Source organism: Chiloscyllium punctatum, chromosome 7 (assembly GCF_047496795.1).
Source record: "Chiloscyllium punctatum isolate Juve2018m chromosome 7, sChiPun1.3, whole genome shotgun sequence".
Lineage (NCBI taxonomy): Eukaryota > Metazoa > Chordata > Chondrichthyes > Orectolobiformes > Hemiscylliidae > Chiloscyllium > Chiloscyllium punctatum.
The window spans coordinates 86384296-86398802 of NC_092745.1; the positions used below are offsets into that span (position 1 = coordinate 86384296).

At 40.4% G+C, this 14507-nt stretch overlaps 1 long non-coding RNA gene across 2 annotated transcripts in view; it reads left to right on the forward strand.

The window, feature by feature from the left end:
* The first annotated feature begins 818 nt into the window (after positions 1–818).
* Positions 819–14507, forward strand: part of LOC140479470 (uncharacterized) — a 36798-nt gene continuing 23109 nt past the window's right edge. The window contains exon 1 of one of the 2 annotated variants that reach the window (XR_011961051.1): positions 819–902. This is a non-coding gene — a long non-coding RNA (uncharacterized lncRNA). Of the gene's footprint in view, positions 903–3016; positions 3192–14507 lie in introns of those variants that run through there. The other variant, XR_011961050.1, reaches the window with a different exon arrangement.

The following is a 14507-nucleotide window of genomic DNA, read 5'->3' on the forward strand; positions in this document are numbered from 1 at the left end:
TCCTGCACATTAAAAATGATAGTGTTTACACAGTGTATAGTGAAGACAACTGGGCAAAGTGCCAAAGAGCATTGTGCTCCATGATGAAAATGTTGCACTTCAGAATTCAGTCTGCATAAATCATTCCAATGTCATGGAGAATGGGAACATATCTTTTTCAACAAAAAAAAACATTTGATGTTTCTTTTTCAGCAGGAATAGGAAAAATAAGTGAAAAGAGAAGAACGAAGGCGGCAAAGCCATCAATGATGAATCTGTTTTGACTGTGTAGTCTGTTCATATGGAACCTCAGCGCTGGTTAGAGAAATACTAACATCAGTTATAGCAGAATGATTACTAGAATTATTTACAGCTGGGCATGATTCTAGTTCTGTAAAATAACCACCACACTTTAATTGAGAGTAGTATGGTAAGCCTTGAAATAACTTTTGTGGCTGGACAACTGCTTCAAGGCTTCACAATTTTAAACATTCCATCCTACATTTATATCTTTTACAGCACTTCCTGGGATTCAATTTATGTATAATATATGTTAATAGCTTTATTATATTAATTACTTCCTGATCAACAAAATACTTCGCTTTTAATTTTAAATGTTTTGTAGACTGACATATCCATTACACAGGTCAAAAAACTCTGAATTTGTTTTTTTTGAACAACAGCATAACACTAGATACAAATTAGATTAGAAGGAAATTTTATCATAATACTGTGATCGTCGCAGACATTGCAAGCTTCCCCTGTGGTTCATTGGATAAATATATTAGGGCTAATTTTATCTCAGTGCGGCGGTCAGCTGCTCTCTTATTTCAAACACAGGATCCTGGTGGCATTTTAATGCATTTCTGAACAGGGAGCTGGTGGGGGCAAGAATGGGGAGCCTCTCATGGTCACCATACCAGGTAAAGTGTTTTAGTCTTTGGTGTAGGCAATACATGCAAGCTATGCCAGCAATGCTCACATCCCAAGAACAAACTTTAAAAAGGAGTTATGAGCGTGGCATTCTGAGATTAGTACAAAACCTTTCTTTAATGTGGCCTGAAAGGTATGTCAATGAGTTTTTAAGAAGATTGGTAGCTCAGGTTGAGAGTCTGGATGTAGGTTTGCTCACTGAGCTGAAAGGTACATTTTCAGATGTTTCATCGCCATACTAGGGAACATCTTCAGTGAGCATCCGGATGAAGCACTGGTGGTGTAGCCTTTTTTCTATTTATATGTTTGGGTTTCCTTGGGTTAGTGATGTCATTTCCAGTGATGACATCATTTCCTATGGTGATGTCATTTCCTGTTCTTTTTCTCAGGGGATGGTAAATGGGATCCAAGTCAATGGTGCTTGTTGATAGAGTTCTGGTTGGAATGCCATACTTCCAGGAATTCTCGTGCGTGTCTTTGTTTGGCTTGTCCTAGGATGGATGTGCTAGGACATCCTAGCATATCCATCCTAGGACAAGCCAAACAGAGACATGCACGAGAATTCCTAGAAGCATGGCATTCCAAACAGAACTCTAACAACAAGCACCATTGACTTGGATACCATTTACTACCCCCAAGAAAAAGAACAGGAAATGACATCATCACTGGAAATGACATCACCAACCCAATGAAACTCAAACATATAAATAGGAAGTGGCTACACCACCAGTGTTTCATCCGGAGGCTCACTGAAAATGTTACCTAGAATGGTAACGAAACATTTGAAAACAAACCTTCCAACTCAATGAGCAAATCGACATCTAGAGGTGTGTCAATGTTTCTCTGTGTCCCACAAGCAAAGTCCAGGCCTCTGCTATCTTGATTTCTCCCCTTTTTCCCAATTATGAGATGTCACACCAACTCTCAGATTAAATGACCACTGCCAGCCTTCCCTTATTACTGATAGATGACCTCTTGATCTTCATCCCCATCTCAGGGAAAGGCAAAAACTGACTTGTTGCATTCTAATGAGGCTCAGCTGTTAATATTTTCTGACATTCAGTTATAAAGATCCTGTGTAAAATTGTCATCCATTCTTACTGATTTTCTGTAGGAATTTTAAATCTCCTCTTCTTTTCCTGGCATACCCTCTTGGGTGAAGTGCACACCAGGTGGTGTGAAATTATATTCTACTGGATAATTCATGTTTCAGGAACGAAGGATGGGAGAAACCAATAGGTATTGCAAATTATGGACTTATATTGGAATTTATTTTAATTCCAGGCCAATGTTTGAAATGTGTACAGTAGTCAGGCTTTAGAATTGACCCAGAAAAGCAGCACAGGGTATTTGAACTGCTGAGCAACACTTAGATCCTGTTGGGATGCAGAGGTAGATTGTGTGGCCTAGAGTTCATCCACCGAAGTCTAATATAGCTTCTAGCCAATTCTTAGTGAGTCTCTACAGGGGACATGTCAGCTTTCACCTTGGGTCTGAGAGCAACTCTCATATTGATTCTTATTTCACAAAGGAAGTCAGTAAAATAATTTCAAAAAAAATCCTCTGAGCCTCTTCATTGTTTTAGCTTAGCTGGAAACTCCATCGCCAGACCATGGCAACATGACGCCTGGAGGAAGAGCAACTCATCTTCCACCTAGGTACGCTCCAACCACAAGGGATGAATACAGATTTCTCCAGCTTCCTCATTTCCCCTCCCCCCCCCCACATTTTCTCAGTCCCAACCCTCAGAATCAGCACCGCCTTCTTGGCCTGCAATCTTCTTCCTGACCTCTCCGCCCCCACCCCCTCTCCAGCCTATCACCCTCATCTTAACCTCCTTCCACCTATCGCATTCCCAACGCCCCTCCCCCAAGTCCCTCCTCCCTACCTTTTATCTTAGCCTGCTTGGCACACCCTCCTCATTCCTGAAGAAGGGCTTGTGCCCAAAACGTCAATTCTCCTTCTCCTTTGACGCTGCCTGACCTGCTGTGATTTTCCAGCAACACATTTTTAAACTCAGTGCAGTTTCCTGGTGTTTACTTTGGAGTTAATATTGCTGCTGTTTTGTCTTTTTATTTACTCACAGGACATGGGCATCACTGGCTGACCAGCATTTATTGTCTGTCTCTAGTTGCCCTTGATAAAATGGTGGTTAGCTGCCTTCTTGAACTTCTGCAGTCCATGTACTGTAGTTTGACCGACAATGCCCTCAGGAAGGAAATTCCAGGATTTTGACCCAGCGACAGTGACGGAATTGCATACATTTCCAAATCAGCATGGTGAGTGGCTTGGAGATATCCTTGCAGGTGGTGTTCCCATGTATATGCTACCCTTGTATTTCTAGATGGAAGTAGTCATGCATTTGGAAGATGATTTTTAATGATCTTTGGTGAGTTTCTCCAATGCATCTTGTAAATAGTACACACTGCTGCTGCTGCACATTTGTGGTGTAGGGAGTGGACGTTTGTGGATGTGATGCCAATCAAGTGGGCTGCTTTGTCCTGGCTGATGTCAAGCTTCTTATTGTTGTTGGAGCTGCACTCATCCAGACAAGTGCAGAGTGTTCTATTACACTCCTGGCACATGCCTTGTAGATATTGGACAGGCTTTGGGGGGTCAAGAGGTGAATTATTACTTCAGTATTCCTAGCCTCTGACCTACTCTTGTAGCCATTTGATTTTCTGGTCAATGGTAATCCCCAGGATGTTGATAGTGGGGGTTTCAGTGATAGTAACACCATTGGATATCAAAGGATGATGGTTAGATTGTCTCTTATTGAAATGTCATTGCCTGGCATTTTTTGTGGCGCAAATGGTGTCCCAATGACATAATCAGGACTTGATATGAAAATGATAAAACTGACATTGTTGTCTTTAGATAAATATCCTTAATAGTTGTTCGATTATGCAGATTAGTCAGCAGACAGCTACTCCAAAGTTGGACTGATAACCTGGTCAATTTTAGTGCCCATATGTCTGGTTGCCACCTGGTGAGTGTGATTAAAATGGCCTTGTTAGAAGCTAGAAGCGTTGAATGTCTCCTCAGGTTTCCCATTTGATTATTCTTCTCATTATTTGAATTATTATTATTGTTACTTATTTGAACTTAATGCTTGATTGTGTTGAGTTCAATGCTGAGACAATGACCCAGGTCTTCCAGTCTCCACATAGTTGGAGAAAGAATTGCCCAGGAAGTTTCAAAATTCAATAGACAACCATGCCAACTTGGACCCTCTGAAAAGGTTTCTGACTTTTGAGCTAATCTGGGACTTCCAACAGTTTCTCTTTACTTACCTGGATCTTTCCTATTTAACACTTTCTGGATATGTTCCAGTGTAACACTTAACATCCTTACTCACCCAACCTCTATAACTCTTGTTGAAAACGGTGGCACTGGAAAAGCACAGCAGATCAGGTAGCATCCGAGGAGCAGGGGAGTCGACGTTTCGGGTTGGGATTATTCATCCCACCCTGATGAAGGGCTAAAACCCAAAACATCGGCTCGCCTGCTCCTTGAATGCTGCCTGACCTTCTGTGCTTTTCCAGCACCACCTTTTTCAATTCTGATTCTCCAGAATCTGCAATCCCCACTTTCTCCAATCTGTAAAACCCTCCCAAATAACCCCTTCACCCACCCTACCAACATCACTACCTGTTACTCTACCCGCTTACCAACATCACCTTATCCCTTTACCCTTATCAATCCTGCCCATTTACACTCTTACATTTTCACCCATTCAAGCACAGACAATTACAATGTAAGAGATCTGTGACATTTAAATTGTTACCTGAATACAAGAGTTAGTGCCATAAAGATAAGGTGTGCTTTTGCCCAAATTCCCTTCACTGAGGTTTCCGACATTGAAGGAGTTTTGTAGGATCCATCAGAAGATTGGGTAGAAAAGTAGGAGGAAGGTAAATGGGTGGATTTTTGCCTATAGGAATTCCAACGCTGGTCTAATGTATTGGGCCATTAGTTTCTCAGCAGTATTGAGTTCAATTATTGTCCAAAGCAAAGCCCATCTCATGTTTTCTTAACTATTAAGCTTAAACAATCACTGCTAAAGATTTCTACATGCTCTCATGTTATTTTTATATTTTTAAATAGAAATGGTTAATAGTTTCATTCTAATGAAACTTATTTATTAACCATTTCCAACACATTAGGTGCAGAAACTCATTGTGCTATTTAGAATTTGGAACCACAAAATAATATTTATTCACTGTCCATTACATAACTTATTCATTTAAAGCTCACTTGAGTTATAGTTATATTCAAAAATAATGAGTGGAGCAAGCAATCTTTACTCAGATAGATTAATCACCATTAAAAATGGTACACTGATCTTTCAGAACATTTAGTGAAGACAGGTGGAAGTGGCTGAAGTGCCAAAACCTCAGATATCTGTTGCACAACAATAAATCTAAACTATTGAAAGGCTACACTGGCACTACCCCCTCACCTTTTCCTCCGCTACATCGATGATTGTACTGGCGCTACCTCGTGCTCCCACAAGGAGGTTGAACAGTTCATCCACTTTACTAACATCTTCCATCCCGACCTCAAATTTACCTGGACAATCTCAGACTCCTCCCTCCCCTTCCTAGACCTCTCCATTTCTATCTCGGGCGACCGACTCAACACAGACATTTACTACAAACCGACCGACTCCCACAGCTACCTAGATTACACCTCCTCCCATCCTGCCCCCTGTAAAACACCATCCCATATTCCCAATTCCTCCATCTCCGCTGCATCTGCTTCCAGGAGGACCAAATCCACTACTGAACAACCCAAATGGCCTCCTTATTCAAAGACCGCAATTTCCACTCCGACGTGGTCAACGACGCTCTCCACCACATCTCCTCCACTTCCCGCACCTTTGCCCTTGAACACCGACCCTCCAATCGCCACCAGGACAGAACCCCACTGGTCCTCACCTTCCACCCCACCAACCTCCGGATACATCGTATCATCTTCCGTCATTTCTGCCACCTCCAGACAGACCCCACCACCAGGGATATATTTCCCTTTCCACCCCTATCAGCATTCAGGAGAGACCATTCCCTCGGCGACTCCCTCGTCAGGTTCACATCATCCACCAACTCAACATCCACTCCCGGCACCTTCCCCTGCAACCGCATGAAGTGCAAAACCTGCGCCCACACCTCCCCCCTCATCTCCCTCCAAGGCCCCAATGGATCCGTCTATATCAGTCACAAATTCACCTGCACCTCCACACATATCCATTGCACCCGATGTGGTCTCCTCTACATTGGGGAGACAGGCTGCCTACTTGCAGAATGTTTCAGGGAACACCTCTGGGACACCCGCACCAACCAACCCAACCACCCCATGGCTGAACACTTTAACTCCCCCTCCACTCCACCAATGACATGCAGATCCTTGGCCTCCTCCATCACCAGACCCTGGCCATATCACGCCTGGAGGAAGAGCGCCTCATCTTCCGCCTAGGAACCCTCCAACCACACGGAATGAATGTAGATTTCTCCAGCTTCCTAATTTCCCCTCACCCCACCTTATCTCAGTCCCAACCCTCGGATTCAGCACTGCCCTCTTGACCTGCAATCTTCCTCCCGACCTCTCCGCCCCCATCCCCTCTTCGGCCTATCACCCTCACCCTCACCTCCTTCCACCTATTCTATTCCCAGCGCCCCTCCCCCAAATTCCCTCCCCCCTACCTTTTATCTCAGCCCGCTTGAACACCAGCCTCATTCCTGAAGAAGGGCTTATGCCCGAAACGTCGATTCTTCTGCTCCTCGGATGCTGCCTGGCCTGCTGTGTTTTTCCAGCACCACATTTTTCAACTCTGGTACTCCAGCATCTGCAGTCCTCACTTTCTCCTATTGACAGGCATAACATTCCAACTAGCAACATAACTGATAATAGAAAGATTATCCTGATGGGGGGAAGAGATTGAAGTAAACGATAACCCTGGGACCTAAAATTAATCACTTTTTGGACCTGAAGCCATCAATTTATTATATTACTGCTTTTTAAATTTGATTTATACATTCTTTTGCTCCTTTTCCTTTGTACTGACCTTTTTTGAGTTCCCTAAAACCAACATTCTCTGCCTGAGGTAACCAAGTTATGAACCATGTGTGAGAATGGGACGTGACTTCTTACAAGATTCCTTACTATCTTCTGTGTGCCTCTGCAGACAAACCATGAATTTGGAATATTCTGAGTAGAGAAGCATCAGTCTGAAATTCAATTCTCTGGTACACTGATAAGCAAAATTGTAGTGCCAATATACTGTTGATGCATTTGCATTTTGAGTTACATTAATCTTGATATCCTGGTCTGTGATGTGTATCCAGTGCACTTTAAGATGATAATCCGAGGACAGTGTTTACTTACACTGGATGAGGTAGGTGACAGTTCCTGAGATAGTATTGATGAGCAAGCTTCAAACTATTATAAAAATACCAAAAGGTGTTTAAGTCAGGCTGAGTAATACATTTATATTTAGTTAACAAAGCTTATGGCAAAATCAGGATACTTGATTCTCAGTTTTCCAGATATCTGAGCTATTCTCATTTTGACAAGACCCATTTTTTCTTATATCAGATTAATTAATCATGTGGTTGACGTGAAGAAATCTTTTCTTGGTATGGCTAGAGACAATGTAGTCAACTGCAAATGAAAATCACACTAACACATGTTCACAGGTGTCCTTTGTACTTCTATGCTGGCATTAGTAGCAATCTGCAGACCTCACTGTCTCCTCATTAGTAGTAATTAGACTTGTAAACAGCTCCGCACCCTCTCCCAGGATATAGAATCTGTATAAGCTAGGTAAGCAACTGTGTGCTCCCTTAACTAATCAGCTTGAAGGATCCTCACAGAAACACAGTGATGATGTGTAACCATCAAATGGATGGACTGGTTTGGGGTACAACAGATATAATCTTAAAGCCCTCTAATCTGATACCAATCTGCCTAATTCTAGGTTTACCTAAACTGGAAGGGGGCAGATAGCTATCAATTACAGATCAGTATCTTGTCTTTTTCAATAAGTTTGGCACCCTCTCAATTAACCAGCTTTACAGGCTTAATAGCCTAGCTAATCTGATTTGCCAGTCTTTACGAGCCTAATGGGGTTTGTCAGGTTAGATGTGGAGAGATTTTCTCCCCTTATGGGAGAGTTTAGGACATGAGGGCATAATCTGAGAATAATGGGCCATCCATTTAAAAAGAGAAATTTGGAGGAATATCTTCTCTCAGAGCATGGTGGCCATGAATTCTTTACCGCACAGAGCTGTTGAGACTTGTTGTTAAGTATATTCAAGCTTGAGATTGACAGATTTTTAATCACGGGTTTTGGGGAAAGGTGGGAAAGTAGAGTTGAGAATTATCAGATCAACCATAATCTTATTGAATGGCAGAGCAGACTTGATGCATCAAATGACCCACTACTGCTCCTATGTATTGTGGTCTTAAGGCCTGAGAATACTTGATAGGTGAAGAGAGGCATGGACAGCTTTGGGTAAAGGTTAAGTGTCTTTGGAAGGGGCTAGAATATTTCTTCTTGGACCCCAAACCATAACTCCATCTCCAAGCACATGCACTGTCCAAATACTCCTATGACCAGGCATCAGCTGTGTACTCCATTGGGGCCAGGGATCTGATTCCCACCAAAGTTGACAGTTGTATACCTCCAGGTCAGAAATCAGACAACTAGACTCTTCCCAGGAACAAATTGAACACTTCACATGTGGCCCTATCCAACAATGCTTTTGCTGGTAAATGCAGTTTTCCTGTCTGCTTTTATAGCCTGCTGCAAACTGTTGTCCAGCAACTGGAAATCAAGTCTGTCAATCAGGCTACATTTCAATTGGAACTCATGACAAGTCGAGAAGCCACTCATCCTGGAGTAGCCAGAGAGAGGATAATCAGCACTTCTGCATCACCCATTCACAACTTTGCACATGGGACTATTTAATCTGTCCTTGTCAAATTCAGAAATGCATGTTGATGATGTCCAATTTCTTCCTTTTAATAATGGAGAATACTGATAGCCTCACAGTTATTTCTACCACAAATAAAGGCAAATATTAATAGGTGTTCCTTGTAATATCACTTTTGTCAAGAAATTAGTGAGATTGGTTGCAATGCTAGTTTACGTTGCTCCATTCTTTTACCCTTCATTCAATTCAAACCCATAGGTTTCCGATTCCCTAACACCTCCATCAACTTGTGTTCAAATGGTAATTTACATTTATTATTCTTAATCCTATATTTTCAAAACCTTTATATTGCAATAAACAGGTTTTAGACATAGAGTTATAGAGTCATAGAGATGTACACCATGGAAACAGAGCCTTCGGTCCAACCCGTCCATGCTGACCAGATATGTTAAAAGTATTGCTCAAATTCATAGATGAGCCAGAAGCTTTGAATAATAATCACAAAGATTTTCTTATTTGACCATTGTACATGCAACCATCCCATAGATTTATTCATAGATTTATTCTGAAAATAAACACAAGCAGAATTCCTGATTGCAAATAACTTGCATTAAACTCCAATATTTTGTCCTGACGCTGTTAAGTTTCTGGTAACAACCAGCCTTCAGAATTATGACTGTTAAATTATCTCTGCCAAATTATCATGGCTAAATGCACAGTCAGAAAAAAAACCCCAACATGAATTGAACTTAACAAATCAATCCAATGGCAAACAATTTCAATTGGAATACCTAGAAAGTAGAAGTCAGTAACATGCAACTTGCACCAAGTAGTCCTTTCTGGCACTTACAGGCTACTCTGGCAAATTGTTCTAATCCTATTTACCAGTCCAATTTCCAAATACTTTCCTCTCATTTTCCTTTATATATATATACTTAGCTTAAATTTTAATGTTGACATAGATTCCTTAACTATTTAACCAGAAAATTCACAAACATTCAACTCCTTAATACTCAGAGTGACAGGAAGCATTAGTGGAGAAATAAATCAACTTTCTTCCTGCCCTTTCTTCAAAATCTTTTATGTTTGACTTTACATTCCCATGTAATAATGTACCTCTTATTTGTGACCCCTCAGTCTGTTGCTATGTTTCTTGATCCATTCTTTCAAATTTGAAATTTTTAAAATAACATTCCTCCAGTGTGGAAGCAGGCTATTCAGCCCCTCAAATCCACTTGAACCTACCCCCATCCTTTCCCAGTGCTTTCCATGGCTAATCCACCTAGCCTGCACATCCCTGGACATTATGGGCAACTTAGCATGGCCAATCTACCTAACCTACACATTTTAGATTGTGGAATTCAACCCATGCTCTGTGAGGCTGCAGTACTAACAACTTAGCCACCATCCTGCCCTGAATCCACTGCATTGCTATGTAACTTGCACTGTCTTAATTTCAGAATCCCCACCTTTCATGGTCTTTCAAGGTTTTTAATTTCTCATTAAAGTTTATATGGACTCATCATTACATCTAAACATTTATATTTTATACCTCTTGAGATGAAACTTAGAATTGCTCATGACCTCATCAACTTAGGTGCTGTCTGTTGGTCAATGAGCCAACCCCCTAGTCTCTGTTCTTCCACGTTACCAAATTTAGTACCATTCAAAATATAATTACTGTTATTTTAACTGAAAAATATCATCTCACAATTATTGGCATTTCATTGAATTCCATTTGTCACTTTTTAGGCCTTTCTTCCATCTTATTAATAGCCTTTTCCAGTTTTCTTTGATCTTACAGTGAATGAACTACATTTCCTATTTCGGTGTTATCTAAGAAACTGTCATCATTACTCGCTCCAATCCTATATTCAAATCATTGACAAACACAATGAGCAGAAGTGACCCTGGAATTGAACCCTGAGGGACACCACTGCTCACTTCTATTCAGTGCGGAAAAAATACTTTTTAACTCCTCTTCATCAACCAGTCGAAAATCCGCTTTGCTTCAATCCACTAACCCATATTCCTTAATTTTCTCTAATAATCTTATTTGTGGTACCTTGTCCAAGGCCTTTTATAAAGTTCATGTATACTATTACATTGATCTACTAATGTCAATTATCTCTCGAAAGAATTCCATTAGGTTTGTCAAGTACAATTGTCCCTTTTGAGATGCATGCTGGCTACTTCAAACTATTTTCCTTTCAGCTAGACATGGCAATTTCATCTTTAATTAAAGATGCTGAAAGTTTCCCTGCCACAGATGTTAAGCTAACTTGTCTGTAATTACCTGAAATAGCTCTCTTGCTTTCTAAAATGGATACTACATTGATCACTGCAGTTCTCCAGCATGCATCCACACTTGATTTTAATCATCAACATCACAATTTCTAAAACAGGCAAGACAGAATCTGACAACGAGTGAAAAACTTCACAATTGAGATTATAGGCAGAATCTTTTAATATTTTGTCTAAATGTTAGTATTGTTTAATTTCATAAAGGGTTAATCACCATGCAGCTCAGCAGGTTTTCTCACATGATCAACCTGAACTCACCTTGTTAAATATCTACCATGACCCCGTGGTGCCTGATTGTCTGATGCTAGCCCAATTTTCCTACTTGTTGTTGGTGGAACCAGTCATAACTGTTGGGATATCCCAGGGTTCTAGTACTAGTGCCATATTTAAAAGGACTATGTGGACCCAGTCAAGTATTGTCATTTGGAGCTGCCCAAAATTGTTTATGACATTTGCCCCAAACATAGCAGAAGAGGACTTAACTTCATCCCTTTAGGACCAAACTCAATAAATTAAGCTCAACACAATGCTGGCTGAAGCAGTTTATGATTTTCTATCTGTCGATCTGCATAATGTACACCACAGGTAGCCAGGTTCTTGTTGAGACTGATGTCTTGAACTCTATTACAACACAAACTATTTATACAGCTACAATATCATAGACAAAGATGCACATAGTTTGGGTTCATGGCATACTGATGTTACTATATTTTATTGATCCAAGCTGATGTTGTTACTGAACAAGTCAGATACTAGACTGAAGATCAGAGCACAGTTAGAGATCGCAGTTTGTTTTGTTTTGGTTTTAAAAAGGCTGTCTCTCACTGAAACATAAACACACAATATTGCAGGTTTTGATTTAACAATAAAACATAAGTTTATTAATCAAAAGAAATGAAGATAACTGAAAATATGCCAAACTCTTTATTTCTGACACAAGTTCAAGAAGTTTTAAACACATAGCATAATCCCAGTCATCTGAAAACACACGTTTTACAAATTTCAAACAAAAAACTTCCCTTGCACAGTATCCAAATGCACCATTTATATATTACTCACACTAGTGGGGAAAAAAAAACATTTTCTTAACACTTTGTTAGCTTAAGGAAACTGTGGCTTTCTGTCCTATACTGGATACTCTGATAGCTTCTTCCTGGAACTATCATACAATTGAGCTTAAACATTTTCAGTTTCGAGTAACCAGAGTTAATCTCCATTTTCTCCATTCTCCATTTTTCAAGAATACAGCTTCATAAAAACATGTCTATCCAAGAATTTCACAGAACTGCCCAAAACAAAGTAAAACTAAACAAAAAGTCTCAGGTTATTTACTCTTGCTTTAAAAACCCTAAGTCTTGAAATTACTAACAGACCTTAAACCATAATAGTTTACCTTGCTAACTTGTAAATCATCCAAAGGTAAACAAAAACCCATTTGAGCTGCCAAAGTAGCTCTCACAAACTGTATCAAAATAACTTACCATGACTACAAAGATACTTACTATTACTAATTTCAGACAAACAGACAACTTATGTCACAAACTCAAACTTAAGGTAAACATGTTAGAAATATATATAATTCACACAGTTTATATCACATTGCATATACATAGCTGACTGACTGACTGTACTGATTCCATGATCCAGTGCATTTATACCAAATGTCTCATGTTGAAATGTCATTTAACTGTCATAAATATACAGGCCTGTCTGATCTAGAATCTATGCCACAATACGAAGTCCCACCATATCCATTTAAAGATTGGCAACATTTTTCAATAACATGTGCAAGAATGCAGATCGATATATTGGGCTGAATCCCACTTTTTTTTTGCAAAGGTTCAGTTTTTTTGAGTTTCACTGAATGATGAGTGAATGTACTTATTGTGCCTTACAAAACTCACCTCATTAACTACCCACCCCACCACCTCATCTCATTCAATCCAATTCAACCATCACCTTTTTGTGGAAGCACTCACCATTGATCAGATATCACCCAAAAGACTAGCACTTTATGAGATCCTTAAGTGTTGGAAATCCACCAGTGGTCTTCACTGGCAACATAATGCAGAGCAACCACAAAACCATGCTGTCCATTGTATATAGTTGGCATGGCTGACATTCCCTCACACAAAAAATGCATTCTCTCAAACTTTTTTTGTATGTAGTTATGGGATGTTTTGCCAATCCCTAATTGCCCTTGAGCAGGTCCAACTTATGTAGGTAGATCCACAATGCCATTATGGAGGGAGCTCTAGGATCCTTAATCCAGCTACACTGAGGAACAACCATATATTTCCAAATGACATTAAGAAATGGATTGAGACACTGGATACAGCAAAGGCTATGGACCCTAACTTATTCTGGCAATAAGACAGAAGATCTGTGCTCGAGATCTTGCTGATCCCCTAGCCAAGCTCTTCTAGTACAGCGACAACACAGACATCTATCTGACTATGTGGAAAATTGCTCAGGTATGTTGTGTACACAAAAAGCAGGACAAATCAAATTTAGCCAATTTCTGCCCCAGTAGTCTATTCTCAATCATCAGTAAAGCTATGGAAGGCATCACCAATTGTGCTATTAAGCAGTACCTGCTTAGCAACATCTGCTCACTGACACTTAGTTTGGATTCTGTCAAAGTCACTCAGTTTCTGACCTCATTACAGCCTTGGTTCAAACACAGACAATAGCTGAATTCCAGAGGTAAGGTGAGAATGGCAGCCCTTAATATCAAGGCTGCATTTGACGAGTCAAGCAGCTCTAGCAAAACTGGAGTCAGTGGGAATCATGGAGCCAATTCTCCACTGGTTGGAGTCATAGCTGGCAGAAAGGAAGATGCTTATGGTTGTTGAAAGTCAGTCATCTCAGCTCCAGGACATCTCTGCAGGAGTAATGTCCTTGGCTCAATCATCTTCAACCACTGCATCAATGGCCTTCCGTCCATCATCCCTTGTTATTCAATGGCATCACCATTGCTGAATATTCCATGTCCAAAATCCCATGGGCCCAGAAACTGAACTGGACTAGCCATATAAATATTGTGGCTACGAGGTATGTCAAGGGTGAGGAATCCAGCTGCGAATAACCTTTAGACTCACATAGCCCATCCATCACCTACAAAGTGCAAGTCACGGGTGTAATCAGGAGTTCAAACATGAGAGTTACCAGTGAGGGTAAACCATCACCAAGACAAGTAGCACATTGATTTTATATATTAATGTAATATCCCAAAATATTAACAAATTGCTTTACATTTAATCGCAATATAATTTGCATAATGAGCAATGCTTTCTGTGAGACCATTCAACAAGGTGCTTTTCTCTATCTATGAATGGGATGTGAGCATCACTGGTG